General features: G+C 48.1%; 1 protein-coding gene across 1 annotated transcript in view; it reads right to left on the reverse strand.

The window, feature by feature from the left end:
• TYK2 (tyrosine kinase 2) overlaps positions 1–8,171 on the reverse strand; it is a 122,378-nt gene that overhangs the window by 27,129 nt on the left and 87,078 nt on the right. The window lies entirely within an intron of this gene.

Raw genomic sequence — 8,171 nt, forward strand, 5'->3', positions numbered from 1 at the left:
AGGATCAGATTCCCCAACCCAGCGAAGGGGTCCCCAGGAAAGAGAAAGCCTCAAATCACATACCCACCAAATCCACCAGGGGGCGCCACTTGGACACACTGCTGGGTCATCCAAACAGGACAAAGCCGTTAGCCAAGGAGGAACTGCCCTGTCCCCTCCTCCCTGTGTCTAGGCAGAAGGGACCCAAAGGCTGGTGAGAGGGGGAAGGGTGGGCAGAAAGAAAGTCAGTGGCAAAGGGACCAAGCCCCTCTTCCCCATTGAGGCCTCCACCCCGAAGAGGCCTGATCCCGGGCTCCCATCAGACACCAAGTCAAGTTTGGGGATTTGGAGGTAATGCTGATTCGGGCCTGCGTCCCAGCGGGAATTCTCAGGTAGAGCAAATCCCACTGCAGAATAAAGCGGTGGAGGGAAAAGCAATGTCGCTTTGATGACATCCAACTGCATGAATTTTCACTCTGCACCCTAGGACCACTAGGGGAAGCTGTAGTGCAGTATGAACAAGATCTGTGGGAATCCAAAGGAGGAAGCGTGCATTTTTGCCCAGGGGAGTGTGAGATGGATTCTCAGAGCAAGTCCTCCAGAAACAAACAAGAGGTAAGTACTACTCTCTGTTCTCACACCCACCCTTTGAGATGTGTGTTTCCAATTTCTGCAGCTGAAGCCATTAAGGTGCAAACAGGGGAAGTGGCTTGCTAAAGGTCACAGCGTGTGACCGGGACTCTCGGCACTGTCAACAACCACATCCCCTTGGCACCCGCTGTCCCAGGCACGCTCCCAGCTTCCTATGCTAGGCTGGTACACCGGAAAGTCAGAAGGACTGGGGAACCACAAAGAGCTACTACTTCCTACCCATTAGGATGGCAATATAATAATAATAAAAAGTAAGTGTTGACAAGGATGTGGGGAAATGGGAATGCTTTGAACCATTGTCCACTGCTGGTGGGAATGTAAAATGGTGCAGCCACTGTGGCAAAGTCTGGCAGTCCCTCAAAAAGTTAAACATGGGCCCAAAACGGTTTGGCTCAGTGGATAGAGCGTCAGTCTGTGGACTAAAAGGTCCCAGGTTCGATTCCGGTCAAGGGCATGTACCTTGGTTGCTGGCACATCCCCGGTGGGGGGTGTGCAGGAGGCAGCTGGTCGATGTTTCTCTCTCATAGGCATTTCTGGCTCTCTATCCCTCTCCCTTCCTCTCTGTGGAAAATCAATAAAATATATTAAAAAAAAAAAAAAAAAAAAGTTGCCGAAGCCGGTTTGGCTCAGTGGTAGAGCGTCGGTCTGCGTACTGAAAGGTCCCAGGTTCGATTCCGGTCAAGGGCATGTACCTTGGTTGCGGGCACATCCCCAGTAGGGGGTGTGCAAGAGGCAGCTGGTCGATGATTCTCTCTCATCGATGTTTCTAGCTCTCTATCTCTCTCCCTTTCTCTCTGTTAAAAATCAATAAAATATTAAAAAAAAAAAAGTTAAACATGGAATTACCATATGATCCCAAATTCCACTTCCAGGCATATACCCAAAGATCATACAACATGTTCATACAAAGACGTATAAATACTCAGAGCAGCATGATCCACAATGGCCTAAAGATGGAAACAACCCAAATTTCTATCGACTAATGAGTGGATGAACAAAATGTGATATGTCCATGAAAAGGAATATTATTTATACTAATAAAAGGGATATATACTAATTAGGCCGGGAGACCTTCTGGACATCCTTTTGGACAAAGCCATGGTGGCGGGGCTGAGGCAGAGGTGGTTAAGGGCGATCAAGCCAGTGGGGGAGAGCAATTGGGGGCGAGCAGGCCATCAAGGGGGTGCAGTTGGGGGCAAGCAGGTCAGCAAGCAGGGGCAGTTAGGGGTAATCAGGCTGGCTGGAACAGGGGTAGTTGGGAGTGATCAGGTCGGCAGGCAGAGTGGTTAGGGGCAATTAAGCAGGCAGACAGGTAAGCAGTTAGGAGCCAGTAGTCCTAGATTGCAAGAGGGATGTCCAACTCCCGGTTTAGGCCTGGGATTGGGTCTACACTAGAGTCGGACATCTCCAAAGGGGTCCCAGATTGGAGAGGGTGCAGGCTGGGCTGAGGAACCCCCACCCCATGCATGTATTTCATGCACCAGGCCACTAGTTCAACTATAAACAGGAATGAAGTATACGCAGAGGAGGATACAGGTACTCTAACAAATGTCTGTTTACCAATGTTCATGGCAGCACTATTCACAATAGCCAAAGGTGGAAAGAGCCTAAATGTCCATCTACAGATGAATGGATAAACAGAATGATATATAGCCTTACACTGGAATATTATTCAGCCAAAAAGGGAAAGAAATACTGATGCATACTATTATATGGATGAGTCTTTATGGTAAATATTCTGAATATCATGCTGAGTGAAAGAGGTCAGACACAAAGGCCACATATTGTTTGATCCCATTGATTTTATTTTATTTTTTCCAATATATTTTCAATGACTTCAGAGAGGAAGAGAGAGGGAGCGAGAAATAGGAACATCCGTGATGAGAAAGAACCATTGATCAGCTGCCTCCTGCACATCCCACACTGGGGATCGAGCCCTCAACCAGGGCATTTGCCCTTCACCGGAATTGAGCCTGGGACCTTTCAGATAGCAGGCCAACACTCTATCCACTGAGCCAAACTGGCTAGGGCTGATTCTATTTATTTGAGAGAGAGAGAGAAAGAGAACTATGATATGATCCAGCAATTCCACTTTTGGTATTTATCTGAAGGAAACAATATCACTACCTGGAAAAGATATATGAAACACCATGTTCATTATCTACAGTCGCCAAGACATGGGAACAGGCTAAGTGTCCACCGGTTGTGGGTTCAATCCCAGCTTGGAGCACATATGGGAGACAACTGATCAATGTATTTCTCTGGAGAAACCAAGATGGTGGCATAGGGTAGACACCTGAATGCAGCCTACCACAACAAATTTGAACTTAGAACTGGAAAACAGGGGAAACATCACCCTGAGGCACCAGACGGCTGGCTGAGAGGAGGCTCTGCCATCTGGGAAGGAGAGAGAAGGCACGTTGAAGCTCAGGAACTGTGAAGGTGCGGAGAACTGTGCCCGCAAAAAGGCAGCCGCCCGACTTCGCTGCCGGCTGGAGAGGGTGGACAGCTAACCGCAGCTGACTTTCTGGTTCGGGAAGAAAACAGAAGCACCCTATTGCTCTGATAGACGGCCCCAGATAGGGAGAGGCCAGACTGTCAGGCAGTGTGCAGAGATCTCTCGAGGTGTGTGAAGCCAGCGGCCATTACTGCGGGACTCAGAAACCAGGCCCTCGTAGGGAGGGGCTGAATAAAGCTTCTCTGCACCACCCGAGACTCCGCTCCATCCAAGCGGAGCCCAGAAGCCCTTCCAGTGGCTAGCTTTCTTGTTCGCCGCAAATAGGACTCTCCTAGGGAGGAACAGACAGGAATCCAAAGCTTGTCTGCGCCTGTACCAAAGAGGTGCGCATGCCTGCAACTAATCTTGTGGGATTCAACAAAGCTTGTCTGTGCCACCCCGAAACTCCGCCCCATCCAAGCAGAATACAGAAACCCTCCTAACTGAGACACTTCTGATCCTCATAGCCAACTATCCCAGTGATACCAAAAACAAGCAAGGCTTAACAACAAAACTGCACACACAACCCAAAAGGGCTACACCAAGATTGTCCACCTTGGGTAACTGGGAGGCTGGCCCACTGAACCATATAGGACACCTTAGCACACAAAGCCACCCTACCAACTCAGGGAAGCTGTGAAAATGCCGAGACAAGGAAACAGATCACAAACAAAAGAAATGGAGGACAAGAAGCAACCGGATATAGAGTTCAAAACCACACTTATAAGGTTTTTCAAGAATTTCCTAGAAAAGGCCAATAAAATAAATGAGACCTATGAGGATATGAAAAGGGTTCAACTAGAAATAAAGAATACATTGTCTGAAATAAAAAATATTATACAGAGTCCTAAAACCAGAATGGAAGATCGTAAGAATCAAGTCAAAGATTTGGAACACAGAGAGCCAGAGGACACTCCTCCATAGAAGCAGGAAGATAAGAGAATCCAGAAAGTTGAAGATAGTGTAAGAAACCTCTGGGACAACTTCAAACGAACCAACTTCAGAAGAAGAGAGAGAGCAAAATACCAAGAACATACTGGAAGAAATAGTGACAGAAAACTTCCCCCACCTGGGGAAAGAAATAGATTTACAAGTCCAGGAAGCGCACAGAACCCAAACAAAAGGAATCCAAAGAGGACCACACCAAGACACATCATAATTAAAATTCCAAGAGCAAAAGACAAAGAGAGAATATTAAAAGCAGCAAGAGCAAAGCAGGTAGTTACCTATAAAGGAGCACCCATATGATTGTCAGCTGATTTCTCAACAGAAACCATGCAGGCCGGACGGGAATGGCAAGAAATATTCAAGGTGATGAATAGCAAGAACCTACAGCCAAAAATAAGCTACCCAGCAAAGCTATCACTCAGAATCGAAGGCCAGATAAAGAGCTTCACAAATAAAAAAAAAAAGCTAAAGGAGTTCATCACCGCCAAACCAGAATTATATGAATTGCTGAAGGGGGATCTTTAGGAAGAGGAAGAAGATAAAGATAAAAATTTTGAACAACAACTATGTAACTGTCAACAAGTGAAACTAAAAGCCAGGGGAATTAAAAAACCTGATGAACAATATTAACTGGTGAATATAATAGAATCAGAGGTATGGAAGGGGAGTGAACTGACGATTCTTGGGGAACAAGGGAGAGGGGGATGCAGGAAGAGCCTGAACAAAAACTGTGTACCTATGGATGAGGACAATGAGGGTGGGGAAAGGGCAGAGGGTGGGGTGGGAACCTGGTGGAGGGGAGCAATTGGGGGAGGGGGGGGGATAGAGGAACATTTGTAATAATCTGAACAATAAAGATTTATTTTAAAAAATGTATTTCTCTCATCTCTCTCTCTCCTCCTTCCTCCCTCTCTAAAGTTAATAAATAAATTAAAAACAAATTTTGAAGATGTGATTCATGCCTGGCTGACATGGTTCAGTGGCTGAGCATTGACTTATGAACCAGGAGGTCATGGTTCGAGTCCTGGTTGGGGCACATCTTGGGTTTCAGGCCTGTCCCCAGTGGGGGTGGCTTACAGAAGGCAGCAGATCAATAATTGTCCCTCATCATTGATGTTTCTGTCTCCCTCTCCCTTCCTCTCTGAAATGAATAAAAATATATTTAAAAAAATAAAATAAAGATGTGGTTCATATATACACAATGGAATGTTATTCAGCAATGAAAAGGGGGAACCCTTGCTACTTATGGCAACATGTATGGGCCTTGGCATGATCTGAAGTGAAGTAAGGCAAACAAAAGGCAATACTGTACAACTTCACCTATATGTGGACTCTTAAAAAAAACAAGTTCCAGCCAAAACCGGTTTGGCTCATAGGGGTGTCGAACTCAATCAGAGAAGGGGCCAAAATCTAAAATCCAGCCTAAATTGCGGGCCGAATGGTTTACTGAACAGTCATAAACTGACAATGTCATAAACTGACAGCGGAGTGCAGTGATGACAGCGCGGTGCGGGCCACATTGCAAGGCCTGGCGGGCTGGATTTGGCCCGCGGGCCTTGTGTTTGACACATGTGGCAGAGCGTCTGTCTGCGGACTGGGGGGTCCCGGGTTCGATTCCGGTCAGGGGCATGTACCTTGGTTGCGGGCACATCCCCAGCAGGGGGTGTGCAGGAGGCAGCTGGTCGATGTATCTCTCTCATTGACGTTTCTAACTCTCTATCCCTCTCAATTCCTCTCTGTGTAAAATCAATAAAATATATTTTTAAAAAAAAACAAAAAAAACAAGTTCCAGAGATGGAACGCAAATTGGTGGTTGTCTGAGGTGGGGATGATGGAGTAGGGAAATGAATGAAGCGGGTCGAAAGTGTAAGCTTCCAGTTACAGGATAAATGAATCCTAGCCCTGGCCAGGTACTTCAGTTGGTTAGAATGCCGTCCTAGTACACCAAGGTTGTGGGTTTTATCTCTAGTCAAGGCTCATACAAGAATCAACTAGTGAATGCATAAGTGAGTGGAACCACAAATTGATGTTTCTCTCCCTCAGATCAATTTTTAAAAAAATTTTAAATAGCTGAAATTGGTTTGGCTCAGTGGATAGAGCATCAGTCTGCAGACTGAAGGGTCCCAGGTTCAGTTCCGGTCAAGAGCATGTACCTTGGTTGCGGGCACATTCCCTGGTGGTGGTGTGCAGTAGCACAGCTGATCGATGTATCTCTCTTACTGATGGTTTTAACTCTCTATCCCTCTCCCTTCCTCTCTGTGAAAAATCAATAAAATATATTTTTAAAAATTTTAAATATATGTTTTATTGATTTCAGAGATGAAAGGAGAGGGAGAGAAATATAGAAACATCAATGATGAGTGAGAATAATTGATCGACTGCCTCCTGAGCACTTCACATTGCTTCTCACTTTCTATCCCTCTTCCTTCCTCTCTGTAAAAAAATCAATAAAATATATATTTAAAAAGAAAATAGGGGCAGACCGCGTCAGGGTTGAGGAAAGAGCATTTCAAGCTGAGGAAACTGCAAGGTGGCCACAGCAGAGCTCAGAGTGAGGGAAGAGCCAGTGGGCCGCGGGAGAGCCGCCCTGGGCTTGTTCCTTGGTCTGCCTGAGACCGCCTGGCACCCTGGAGGAAGCCCTGCCTTTCCTGGTGTCAGAAGCAAGGGATTGCGCTTCCCTTTTCCTTGAAAACACACAAAGGAGTGCAAGATGGGGAGGTGCGTGCTCCTCCTGCCAACCGGTCCCCATTACCATCCCGTTCGCCCTCAGGAAATGGCCCTCCGCGTCCCAGAGCGGGACCCCACGGAGTCATCCTTGACTCGGCCCTGCCCTCATGTTTCAGCAAGTCTGGCCGGCCCTGCCGCCAAAACAGGTGCCAAATCCAACTCCTTCGCCGTCGGCCCGGTGCAGCCATCACGCGCCCGAACAAGACAGTCACCTCCTCTCCCATTTGTCTTCTGCCCTGTGCTCCCACTCCCTGACTGGCACTCCTGCAGCCTCAGGGGTGCCTGGATACACCTGAGTACCTCCTCTGCTCAGAAGCCTCCATGGCTCACTCAGAGGAAGAGCCAAAGTCCCCTCTCCCGCACCCACGCTGAAAGCACAGGCATCCCCTGCCCCACCCACCCCCTCTCTGCGCTCCTTTCCGCCAACTCTGCTCCTTCCTCACTGCACTCTGGCCACACTGGCCTGGAGACTGTTCCTTAAGGCGGCTCCTACCACAGGGCCTTTGCGCGTTCCGTGTTCTTTGTCGGATACACTGCCTTCTTAGTGTTGTCACTGCTCCCTCCTCGCCTCCCTCTGCTCTTTGCTCCAATGTCACATTCTCAGTCTTCCCCCAGAATGCTCTATTTAAAAGTACATTAACCCTCATATTTCCTCTCCCCTTCCGTTTCACTTTTCTGCTTAGCACTAATAACAACCTAACATTTCATCTATTTCATTTTCGTTTCTTTTTTTAGTTTTTTGAACATATTTTATTAATTTATTACAGAGAGGAAGAGAGAGGGATAGAGAGTTAGAAACATCAATGAGAGAGAATCATCAATCAGCTGCCTCTTGCACACCCCCCACCGGGGATGTGCCCGCAACCAATGTACATGCCCTTGACCGGAATCGAACCCGGGACCTTTCAGTCTGCAGGCCGACGCTCTGTCCACCGAGGCAAACCGGTTTCGGCTCATTTTCATTTCTTGCCTGTTGCCCCTACTAAGACCATCCCAGTACGATGGCAGAGATTTCTGTCCGTTCTGTTTATTGTGTGTCCCCAGCGTCTGGAATGATGCCTCCTAGAGAATTGGCGCTCAGTCACCCTGCTCAGCAGCGTGGAGAAGGCAGCGCGCCTTTCCGGCTGCAGGCGGCACCTGGGCCGCCAGGGGGCGCTAGCGGCCGTGCACTTGGATTCCGGGCCAAGGGACCCAGTAACGCGCGCGCCCGAGAAAAATCCTCCGGAAAAGAACACCCCCGCGCAGGATTTTCCCACACTCTCCGAGGGCCTCGGACCCGGGCCATTCTGGGTGTGGACTTTTGCATCCCCTCCACACACCCCCCACCCCCCGTAAGAAAGATCCCCGTGGAAATTCCTTAGGAACCCTC

Source organism: Pipistrellus hanaki (genome assembly GCF_964339955.1).
Source record: "Pipistrellus hanaki genome assembly, chromosome: 5".
In the NCBI taxonomy this organism is placed as follows: Eukaryota; Metazoa; Chordata; class Mammalia; order Chiroptera; family Vespertilionidae; genus Pipistrellus; species Pipistrellus hanaki.